At 57.6% G+C, this 11,867-nt stretch overlaps 1 protein-coding gene across 1 annotated transcript in view; it reads right to left on the bottom strand.

Annotated features, from left to right (window-relative positions):
• Positions 1–10,676, bottom strand: part of TP73 (tumor protein p73) — a 61,136-nt gene extending 50,460 nt beyond the window's left edge. The window contains exon 1 of the mRNA XM_019461184.2: positions 10,550–10,676. The gene's annotated coding sequence lies outside the window, so the exon portion shown is untranslated. The remainder of the gene's footprint in view (positions 1–10,549) is intronic.
• Positions 10,677–11,867: the final 1,191 nt, after the last annotated feature.

An 11,867-nucleotide genomic window follows, 5' to 3' on the forward strand; every position in this document is an offset into this window, starting at 1 on the left:
ACACGTACACGCACACACACGGCAAATTCGGGTAATTCAGTGTAATACGCGGCCTCGAGACCGCATTCTGATTTTCCAAGCACGTGGTTTTTGTTTCTTCTTTCTTTCTTTTTTCTTAGCACCTAGATCTTGGGGGTTATTTGTTTATTTATCTGTTTTTAATTTAAATCCAGGTTAGCTAACATCTAGGGTATTAATGGTTTCAGGAGAATTCAGTGACTCATCACTTACATATGACACCCAGTGCTCATCTCAGCCAGTGTCCTCCTTAATGCCCATCACCCGTCTAGCCCATCCCCCCACAACACCCCGCCAGCAACCCTCGGTTTGTTCTCTGTATTTAGGAGTCTCTCACGGTTTGCTCTGTATCTGTTTTTATATTGCTTTTCCTTCCCTTCTCCTATGATCATGTTTTGTTTCTTAAATTCCACATAGGAGTGAAAACATATGGTATCTGCCTTTCTCTGGATGGCTTATTTCACTTAGCATTATATACTCTAGGTCCATCCACGTTGTTGCAAATGGCGAGAAGTCATTCTTTTTGGTCGCGAGTGATATTCCGCTGTATACATAAACCATATGTTCTTTATCCCTTCATCAGTCGACGGACATTTGGGCTCTTTCCACAGTCTGGCTATTGTCGATAGCGCTCCAAGCACATGTTTTTAACAACTGGCCAGAAGGACCCTGAGGAAGCCCAGATTTGGGACCCTAACCTGTGTCACCACTCACTGCCCCTCCTTCCCCCACCACAGGCAGCAGCACAGAAAGCTCAAGCCACCTGACGGGAGAAGGGACCATGCAGACAGGATTAAGGGACATATCCAGGGGCGGAGGCATCTTGTACTGGGCGGGGGGACCCGGTATAACCACAGGGTCCTGGTTAGAGGGAGGCAGCAGGTCAGGGGGGTGCACAGGTGCTGACCTGCTGGCTTTGCAGAGGGAGGAAGGGACCACGAGGCAGGAAGTGCAGGCGCCTCTAGAAGCTGGAAAAGCCAAGCAGTGCATTCTCCCCCTCGAACCGCCAGGAGCACCCTGCGCCTGCACCTTGATTTTAGCCCAGAAAGATGGATTTCAGGCTTCTGACCTCCGGAACTGTGGGAAAGCAAATCCACGGGGCTCCAAGCCGCTAAATTTGTGGTAATTTGTTACAGCGGCAACAGGAGACCAATCCGGTCTCACGTAACACAAGTTGGGGGAACGTTGTTTGCAGTGGTTTCCTGGAGCAGACCCCGCGGCCCCGTGGAGTCTGGGGAGAAACCCTCGGTGGGGGGGCAGGGTACCCTGCAGGGTAAGGTCTCCGGGCCGGATGGAAACTGAAGAGGCGGCCGACCCGGGAGCCAAAGCCCTCGCCCTTCAGGGACACAGCACACACGCACGCACACACTTCTGAGGGGCGCTGCCAGGGTGCTCTCGCCTGGACTCCCTGGGAGGGCGGGGTGGGGGGGGGGCGGCCACCCAGGGCGAGGGGCTCTGCTCCCTGACTGTTCCTGGGGAAGCGTCGGCCTGCAGCTGTGGGCTCCCCGACTCCTGCTGAACACGGACACGTTTCTGCAGAATAGCCCGCGTCCGTGTGCAGCCCGTGTGTCAGGCCTGGGATGGGGCTGCGGGAGTCCTGTGTGCGTGTGCACACACCTGCAGGTGTGAGGCATCGTGGCCACGCAGGGACAGTGGGCCGTGGCGGGAGGGAGGTGTTCCCCGGTCCTGGAAAAGAGGCAAAGCAGCCAGCGGGCAATGCCAGGCTGCCCACGGCCGGCTGTTGACCACAGCAGGTAGGTCCCGTGACCTGCACGTCTGGGAAGCGGCCCTCATTGAAGCCATGCGACCCTGGGAGGGTCCCCCCCAACCCCGGCCCGTGAGATCTCATGGCCTGAGATCTCATCACCAGGGCTCCTGTGGGGGTGACCTCCTGGCACGCCCTCCTTCCCAGCCCATCCCCTGTAGAGAGACGGACGGCCTGACTCCGGAGGCTGGGGCCCTGCCTTCTGAGCTGGGTGGTGGACACACAGCCCTGAACACTTAGGGCTCACAGAACCTTGCCACAGCCCCCGACGTCCATGTCTGAGACCAAAGGTGGGTGGGTGGCCCTGAGTGATGGTGTCAGACGGGCCTCTGGACACAGTCGAGGCAGCGAGAATGGCCACCAGCTTGGGGTGTTCAGTGGGGAGCCGGACAAGCATTCCTACACAACTTCCTGCCACCACAAGACCCTCTTGGAAAGCTCTTCCCGGGACGCTCTTGCCTAGGCCGGGGCCCGATGTTCATCCGCGAGGTCCAGGTGTGAACCTTGGCCCAGGGCCTGGGCGTCTTTCGAGCAGGATGAGAGCAGGACACCACCCGAGGCTCCGTCTGCGTGGCCGCACGCGCACTCTCTCAGGGTCCCGGAGCCCGGAGTGTGGGGAGTCTCGTGGGCCTAAAATCAAGACGGTGGCAGGGCTGCTTCCTCCTACTTCCGGCCTCTTCCAGTGGCCAGGGTGCTCATGTCCCTCGGCTCGAGGCCCCTTCCTGCAGATTCAGAGCCCATGCCTGCAGCCTCTGCTTCCACGGCCACGGCCCCCTCTGTCCCTGACCCTCCAGCCTCCGTGTTATAGGGGCCTGTGTGGTGCCATGGGCCTAGCTGGATGCTCCAGGGTCATCACCACCTCCAGGTCCCCGACTGAGTCACTGTCCCTTTGGCCGCGTGAATAACATGTCCAGAGGTCTGGGGCCTTAGGACACGGGTGCCTGGGGGGCCCCCACTCTTCCAGGAGAAGGCCCAGGGTCGGCATTTACTCATTCCTGAGGCGGAAGGTCCCGCTTCTGCTGGGGAGACACAGGGCGCGCCTCTCTGCGGTCGGGCGGGGGGACCTTGGAGGCTGTTTGCTCAGCCGCCCTTCCTCCCTCGCCTCTGCGCCTCCTGCTCCCTCACGTTTACCAGCCACCCCTGCTTCACAAGGACGAGACCCCGGAAACGTGCTCGAAAGCGAAACTGTGGCCGCAAGGCAGCGCACAGGCCGGGACGCCTTCTGCTCCAGCCTGACACCCGGCTTTCTCTGCACGGGGACCGTGTTGAGTGTCTTACAGGCCCTAGTCCCAGGCCCTCACATCAGCCCCACGAGAAAAACTACTAACCCCATCTTACACCCCAGGAAAGGGAGGCGCGGAGGTCGTGCGACTTCTCCAACGCGGGGCGGTTAGAGGCTGGAAATAAACCCCGCACAAATCACGTGACCGAGCCGCCTCCTCCAGGCGCACCCGGGCGGCACGCGTACTTCCCGTGTCTGTTTCTGTTTTTCACGGTTCAAGGCCGTCACTGGGCTCCTGTCTCCTGAGCATCAGGTGTCCGACCACCCGCCCTCCTGAGTGCAGGTTTCCAAATGTCGAGGGAAGGGGCTTGCTGGAGCCGTGGGGATGGGCTCTCTTGCCCCCCCAGCTGTCCCCCCACCCCATCCCACCATCAAGACCCGTCCCCACACCCCCCCACCCCCATTAACAAAGCCCGCTCCCAGGCCCTCGGCAGGGTGCCAAGGTCCGGTGGGTCCTGGGTGTGGCCCCCACCTGCCTGCTCAGACCCTGCAGGGAGAGGGTGGGCGCCCCCTCACACACGAGCCATGAATGAATGCGCAAATTAAGTCTTCAGTGGAATACAGCCTAGCCTCACTTCCGTACGTTTTTGGGAATCCGGAGAGCTCAGAAAACTGGGAGTTCTTTCCCTCCGTCTGGGGCAGACTCCGCTGGGCAGACGCAAACTCTAAACCCACTCAGTGTAAACGTTCATTGGCACTCTGCTGCAGGAACGGGGGAGAGCTGGACTGCGGGGCGTTTCCATCGGACCCGTTGGTGGTGTTTCTAAAATACAAGATTCATGGGTGGGGGGGCCTGGGTGGCTCAGTCTGTTGAGCGTCTGACTTCGGCTCAGGTCATGATCTCACGGTCCGTGGGTTCGAGCCCCGCATTGGGCTCTGTGCTCACAGCTTGGAGCCTGGAGCTGCTTCAGATCCTGTGTCTCCCTCTCTCTCTCTCTGCTCCTCCCCTGCTTGCACTCTGTCTCTGTCTCTCTCTCAAAAATAAATAAACATTGGGATGCCTGGGGGGGCTCAGTCGGTTACGCGTCTGACTTCGGCTCAGGTCGTGATCTTACGGTCCGTGAGTTCGAGCCCCATGTCGGGCTCTGTGCTGACAGCTCGGAGTCTGGAGCTGCTTCAGATGCTGTGTTTCCCTCTCTCTCTGCCCCTCCCCTGCTCACGCTCTGTCTCTCTCTCTCTCAAAAATAAATTAACATTCAAAAAAATTTTTTAATACAAGATGCAGGTACTGTGCTACTCTTCTAAAGTATTCTTCTTTTAATCTGAATTCTGAAACACCAGTGGCCCCCAGTATGACACCCAGATGAGGGGCCCAGATGAGGGACTGTGGGTGGCACTCTGGGACCACAGTGTTTCTGGGAAGACATTTCTTCCTCTCATCCTACAAAAGCCAAGCTTTGCAAGATCACATGAATAAGTGGCACATCTGGGGTGAATTTGAGCCCCTTTCTAGCCGGTTCCTAAGCAGGGCCACCCTCACCATGATTTTGTCACCTTTTACCATCAAGAACTCTCGTCAATGGAATGGCTTCGAATAGCACGAAATTCGAAAGGTCACGAAGGGCAAAGCACTGGTCCACACCCGGCCTCTTGGATTTGGCAGGGCTGTCCTGGCCACCAGAGAAGGGGGTTGGAGAGACAAAGCAAACGGAGGGCTTTTCACTACAGTAACGGGAAGAAGGAGAAAGTCAGTAACTCAAGCTCTGCTGGTCACTCACACTGATCTGGGGCCAGCCAGTCCCGGAAACTCTGGAAAAGCAGCCGGCCAGGGTTCCCAGCCCTTCACCCCGTGCCACTCCCCTTGAGCCTTTCTTGTTTTAAAACATGCTGTCCAGAAATTACTCTCCTACACATTTCACCGTGGAGAGTAGACTCTTTGTCTCATTCTAAATATTTTCAAAGATCAAATCGACCAGAGGGAGATTTGGACAGTGTTCTTGGAATTACCTTGACCTCAATCTTACAATCGTCTTTTCTGTTATTTTCTCTAGAATTCATTAGTTTCGCATTAATCCAATTAGCGTCCTGTTTACCAAATGCCTCGTCCTTACATTTACGGCTTGGTCTGAAAGCTCAGGGAGACGTCCCCCACTCGATGCCTCCTCCCTCATTACTGCCAAATAATTAGTCAAGGAGCATCCCTGATCAAAAATTAAGAACCCAGAAGCAAGTTGAGGCTTGCCTTCCTCCGAAAGAAAAAAAAAACCCGACAAGAGATGCCTAATTACAGGGTTTTGCTGGTGGTCGGGGCCAGCGGGAAGCAGAAAACGGCCAGGAAGAGGGAGCGGGCAGTTGAGAAGGTGTGGGTCACAGCGGTTCAACGCGGAGGGCCTCGGTTTACACCCCAATGCCTAGCGGCCCTCACTCCGCTCCCTAACGCAGACCCACATTTGCATAGGGCAGATGCCAGAGCACGCGGTCTGGGGAAGCACCGTTCGGGTCTGTTTATTTAACTGTGCGCCCACACTTATGAGCTTTCCCTCGTGACACCTGCCACCTCTGCAAAAGTGACGCCTGTCTCTGTGGCAGGTGGCCCACAATCCTTACGCCCCCTCTACTCGGCATCGCTTGGTGGGAGGGCAGGACCCACGCCAGGACCCGTCCCCCCACCTCCGCCCGTCCCCACCCAGCCCCGCCAGAGTGTGCACGGCCCAGGTGAGCCTCAGAAGAGACACCCCTGCATCTTGCTCCTGTGGTGCAGACCAATGGAGGAAACGGAACCCAGGAAGTCACCTCTAAAATCCCAGGAAACGGGACAGGAGGGGTGAGGGGACATCCTCCCTGCCCATTTTAAAGGAACCGGTGCAACCCCCCCCCCCCCCCAGGGAGAAGCCACCTGCCCAATTAGCCAGAGGCTTCCCCAGATGTCCGCCCCCTCCCCCAGGGCTTGGCACCTTGGAGCAGCAGGTGAGCAATTAGAGCCCCTGCCCCCTCCCCACAGGCATCCAGGGCCACAGGGAGCGATTCACCAGCTGGTGCTGGGCGGGCATCAGGGACAGGAACTTCCTGCATGCAGCCACTCTGAGCAGGATCACAAAGGAGAGATGTCCCTGGCTGCACCGGGTTCCCAGCCTGGCCCTGCGCGCTCGGCCCCGCACCGTGGCTGCTGGAACGGCCGGACGGGCAGTGCCCAGGTGTTCTGTGTCTGCCTGGTGAGGGCGGGAGGGGGCTGGACCAGCCTTCCCTGGGGAATCCTGCCCTCCGGGGATCCCAGGTGAGTTCCCGTGGGCAGCTCACAGGAGGGAAAGGCGAGGGTCTCCCTAGGGAGACGGTGAGGCAGGCGGGCCCACAGCTCCCATACACGTGAACACCCTGGGAACTCCCCTCGATCAGGACGGCCCGCTCAGGCTCTGCCCCCGCCCCTCCCCCGCCAAGCAGTCACAGCCACACCCTGATTTGAGACTTCTGGCCCCCAGACCCAGAGAGAGTAAGTTTCTGTTGTTTAAGTCGCCCGGTCTCTGTAATCTGTTACGGTCGGTGCTCCAGAAAACCACCACAGCTATCAAAGTACTGAAAACGAAAATTTGTGACTTAAATCTGGACGTGTTTCTGTACGCATGAAATGACAAGGTCCCACCGCGGGTCTCATAACTCCTCATTTCAACTTGGTGACAAGCAGAAACGAAATTTTTTAATTTCTACGGCCACTGTGATGCACGGTGAAAACATCGGTGATTCCTCTCACAGAAAAAGTCACAGGCGCCACTCAGACAGGGGTTTGCTGTCACGTCCACAATCGGACGGGATGCTGAAATTCATGCTGCAGAAATGATACAAAGAAAGGTTTCGTCTTTCCCCACCGCAGGTCACAGCATCCCTACATTCCGGTTTAGATGGTCCCGCAGCACCAGGGTCGGGCGGTGTCCTGAGGTCGCAGCCCCGCGGCTCCAGTCCCGGCTGAGCTCTCTGCCCTGGAGCCCCGACTCCTGCACCCTGCTGTTTGTAACCTTGGGCAAGTGCGCGAGTCTCCGACATCTCCACCTCCCCTCTGTAAGCGAGCACCCACTCTGCGGGCTGTAAGGATTACAGGGAAAGAATGTACCGAGCATTCAGCTCAGTCCCAGCTTGAGCCACCGCTCGATGTTAGGTATTATCAGAGGTGTTCAACCAAAACTTGTTGGGCTGAAGTTTTGTTTTTTTTTTTCTCTTTGGGTCTCTGATTTAGGGCAGCGTGTCCCGGAAAAGAAAGCACTTTTGATGAGCAAATGTCTGCTCTGCTAAGGAATCCTGGTCAGAGTGGGCAGAGGTGGGGGGGTGGGGGGTTGGGCGGACAGGGGGGACACATGGAAAGTTTATAACCACTTGTGCTTCTCTCTTGGAGCCCACTTGGCTATGACGTGTCTTTAACTTGAAGCCCAGTGAGCGGAGGGAACTTTTCTAGAAACCAGAATCCACCTTCCTCTACCTAACGCACAAGGAAAGGACTTGCCAGGCGTCCCGCGTAACTTGCTTCAGAGGCAACTTGTCAAGGAGACGTGGTTGTGTGTTTTGATGTGTCCTCTGCGTTTGTGAAAGAAATCCGGGCAGGACCTGGACGCACTCGGCAGGGGTAGGCAGGGAGGGGGAGGGGGGACCGGTCCATAAGAAAGCCGGTCCCACCTGGAGAGAAGACCCCTAGGGTGGCGAGGGAGATGCCATGTGCTCCTTTCCCTTTTCTTGCTCTATGAAGGTAATACATCGGAACATGACATATTTTAAAAACATTGACTCGCCACTCCCACAGAAATACCCAAACTGGGAAATAAAGGCATACGTTCCCCTTTCGTGGGGGCCGGATGGAAGAAACCCACTTGGAAAATGTTTCTGCCTTTCTGGCAAACCGGAGGTTCACCGTGTGGGCGACGTCTTTTTTCCCCCTTATTTTATTCTATTTTATTTCATATTTTATTTTATGTTTTATTTTATTTTATATTTTGTTTTATTTTATATTTTATTTTGTATTTTGTTTTTATATTTTATTTTATATTTTATTTTATGCTTTATTTTATATTTTATTTTATCTTATTTTTATTTTATTTTATTTTTTTATTTTTTAAATTTTTTTAAATTTTTATTTATTTTTGAGACAGAGACAGAGTGCAAGTGGGGGAGGGGCAGAGAGAGAGGGAGACACAGAATCTGAAACAGGCTCCAGGCTCTGAGCTGTCAGCATAGAGCCCGACGCGGGGCTCGAACCCACGAACCGCGAGATCATGACCTGAGCCGAAGTCGGACGCTTAACCGACTGAGCCACCCAGGTGCCCCTATTTTATTTTATATTTTATATTTTATTTTATGTTTTATTTTATCTTATTTTTTATTATATTTTATATTTTATATTTTATTTTATTTTTTATTTTATACTTTATATTTTATTTTATGTTTTATTTTATTGTTATTTTATTTTATATTTTATTTTATATTTTGTATTTTATATTTTATTTTATATTTTATTTTATATTTTATTTTATTTTATCTTATTTTATTTTATTTTATTTTACTTCATGTTAGTGACGTCTTTCATACAAGTATCTAGAGGGTAAATTCCCCTCAAAACTGTCTCCCACGTGGATGAACATGCCGCCCCCACCCACCCTCCCACCCATGACATGAGTTGGTTCCCTTTCAGGTGTCAGAACCCAGGGGGTGAAGGTCTGCCTCTCTCCCTATGTCCTCAGGCTCTCCACCTCCACCCTAGCTGTGTCTTCGCATGTGCTCAATGTTACAAATCCACTCCCAGATGTGGGTGGGGCATACTCTATAAATAAATCCCCAACTGAGGCATCCTGGAGGCAGTGCCCCTGACTGGGGGCCATCAGCCTCCGCCCAAGCCCTGGGCAGATTCCTGCCTGGATGCCAGCCACTCCATTCCCTCCCAGGGGAGACCTGCTGGCCGCCCCAGAGCTGCCCCCACGCCCCGGCTCCTGGCTCTCCCAGCTGGGCAGCGGCACCTGGAACCATCCGCCATCACTTTTGAGCCACTTCGTGAAAGGCAGGCATTGCCTTGTAATTGGGGAGAGGGGATTCGAACCCCAGCATTCTGACTTCCACATCCCCCTGCTTCATCTCTGTCTCAGACTGGCCTTCCCATGGGCTACCCTTCAGAAATTGGAGAGACGACCCTGTTCCCCATGGCCTTCACTAGAAAGACAGCGAGTAGGGCATAAGCACTGCGGACAATCTCCAAGTGCCAGCTGCCGGGCCAGCTCACCTGCAGCAGCCCCGGCCGACAGGCCGCTGAGCAGGCACAGCCCCGCAGCCTCGTATTTTTCGAATCACACACACAATCCGTGAATTCGCATGTTGCAAAATCTCAAATTGTTCTCAATGCAATGCCTTTTTATCTTTAATGGGTAAATCAAAAGATGGGTGGCTGGACCTAACAGGAGACCCCAGCCTGGGAATGCGATACATTTCTGTACTCGTCTTCTTCCAAAGGTGATTATGAAGTCTATACAAATAAACAGCACCAAGGAGAGCAAACAGAACCAAACCATTGTGCTAACGGTTCCCAAATGTCCAGTGATTTAATAAACAATCGTTGGGACCGATTGACCTCCGGTCAGAAGTTAACCATGCACTGTCTCCCTGGTCCCTTGCTGGTTGACAATGGTCTACCTGTCACCGGTCTATTTATGTAGCCATGTGCACACTTTCTGCATATCCGGTTAGGGACCAGACAAAAATGCAAGCTGAGTAAGAAAGTAAGGATAGCTCCCTCCCTCCAAAGGCTGAAAGGACAGTGGATGCGAGGGAAAGAGGGTAGGGAGTGAGGGAGCCAGGACAGAGGAGCTGCTTCCCCAGGGTGGGCCGGGGGCCTGACTCTGCTCCTCCTGAAACAGGCTCAGAAGACAGACCAGGCACCCTTGGCCAGCTCGGAACCACCTGGAGATGTCCCTCTGGAACCCTGGCTCTTTAGTGACTGACCCCATGGATGTGGCTTGGTGGTCACGCCCAGCGCCGGGGTCCAGGGGAGCACTGGGTCTCAGCCTCGGGGAAGCGGGGAGTAACGCGGCCGGATTTCTACAGCCCTCTTGGGTGCAGACGGAGCGAGAGGGCACCGGCGGGGAGGAGCTTGTCAGCGACAGGGACGCTCACCAACTTCCATCGGCACCTGCACTCCGACCCGGCCTCTTCCCCGTCACCTTCGGAGCCTCCCCTCAGACGCTGGGGTGGAGAGGGGTCAGCTGGAGGTAGGCCCTCCGGGAATCCCAGCGACGCTGTTCCTCCCCCCAGAGCCACTGCTGGCAGGCACCCCCCCTCCCCCCATCTCCTCGCTGGCTGAACTCCGGCCACTTCCCTGCCACCCGCGCGGCGTCCCAGGGGCCGGTCGGACCCCGGAGGGGTGCCCCACGTCATCCTCTCTCCCAGCTCCTGCACGCTCGCCCCCTCCTCGCAACCCCTAGCTTCTGAGCCCGTGTGCCCCCCAGCCCCGCGCTCCGGCCCCCGCAGGCCGCGCGGCGCCACGCCCAGGCCCCCTCGCGCGGGCTCGCGGCGCTTCCTACCTGGTGCAGTCGGAGCCCGGGGGCATCGACGCCGGAGCCGGCCCGGCAGTGGGTGCACGGCGGGCACGGGCGGCCCAGGCGGGTTATATGCGCGCGCGGAGGGGAGGCGCCGCGGGCAGGGGCGGCCGCGGAAGTTAGCGCCTGGCGCCGCCGGCCGGGCGGGAAGGCAGCGCGGGCCGCTCAGCGCGGCGGGAGGAGCGCGGGCGGCGGGGCCGGGCCGAGGCCGAGGTGGCCGCCGGCGCCCCGCCCCCCCAGCTGGCCGCGTGCGAGTCGGGGTCCCGGGCGCGCTCTGCCCCGCCTCCTTCCCGCCGCCTTTTGGCGCGCGTCGCCCCTGCGGAGCCCGCTGGGCCGCCTACCCCGGGCCGGACGCAGGCGAGATGGGGACCGCGACCCTCGGCCAGCTTGGGGGCCGCGGGCGAGGGCGCGCGGGAGCGAGGGCGGGCAGCCAAGCAGGCTCCGCGTCCCGACGCCTTGCTCCCCCCGCCCCACCCCACCCCCCAGACGCCGCATTTTCCCGACACCCCGGGCGGCCCTCCCGCCCCCACCGGCGCTGGGCTCCTCCGTGCGCGGGGCGCTCAGACCCCCGGGAGCAGGGGAAGAGCCGTCCTGGTCCGCGGAGTGTCCGCCCTCGCTGCCGGGAGCAGGGGTGAGGGGCGCGGTCCCAGGGCGAGGGGATTGGGTGGGGCCGTTTGCGCCCGTGGGGCTCCAGTGAGACTCTGAGGAGGGCGCGCCATCTATACTGACACCGAGCCGAGGTCACGGCCGCTCCCCGGCTCCGCTCGGCATTACGGATCCGCAGGGACCCTCTGGGAACGACTGTCTGGCCCCAGCCCACACTCATCCTGGGCGGAGGTTGTGTCCCTTGGCCCCTGGGGAGGATCTGGTGACGCAAACACTCCCAGGTCGCGGCGCGCACCCTGCTCCCTCCCTCCCCTGGCCGCCGCCTGCCGTCCCCCAGCGCTGGTTTCTCTTCTTCGCGCAGGTGCGCGTGGGCGTCCACGGCGACACGTGGATCGTGCACTCGGAATTGCTCTCTACGCTCAGACACCGGCCTCGGGCCGAGTCTTCCCTCGGACCGGTGTCACCCACGGCTCCACGGGTCTGGACCCACTCTGGGCGGGTCCTTGGCCAGAGAACCCGACCCGCAGGACACGTTTGGAAAGGCTCTCGCGGCGTGCACCTGCCGTGAACTGCGTTCCGGTGCTCTCGGGACCCGTTATCGGCCTCCGAGCCGGCGTCCCCAGGCCCGCGTGACCCTCGTGTCAGTGTCGCCTGTGGAACTGCGTACGAGCCGGGCTGGTGCAAACTGGGTTCTCCG

This window comes from Panthera pardus, unplaced genomic scaffold (genome assembly GCF_024362965.1).
Source record: "Panthera pardus isolate Hobbes unplaced genomic scaffold, ASM2436296v1 HiC_scaffold_11, whole genome shotgun sequence".
Classification (NCBI taxonomy): domain Eukaryota; kingdom Metazoa; phylum Chordata; class Mammalia; order Carnivora; family Felidae; genus Panthera; species Panthera pardus.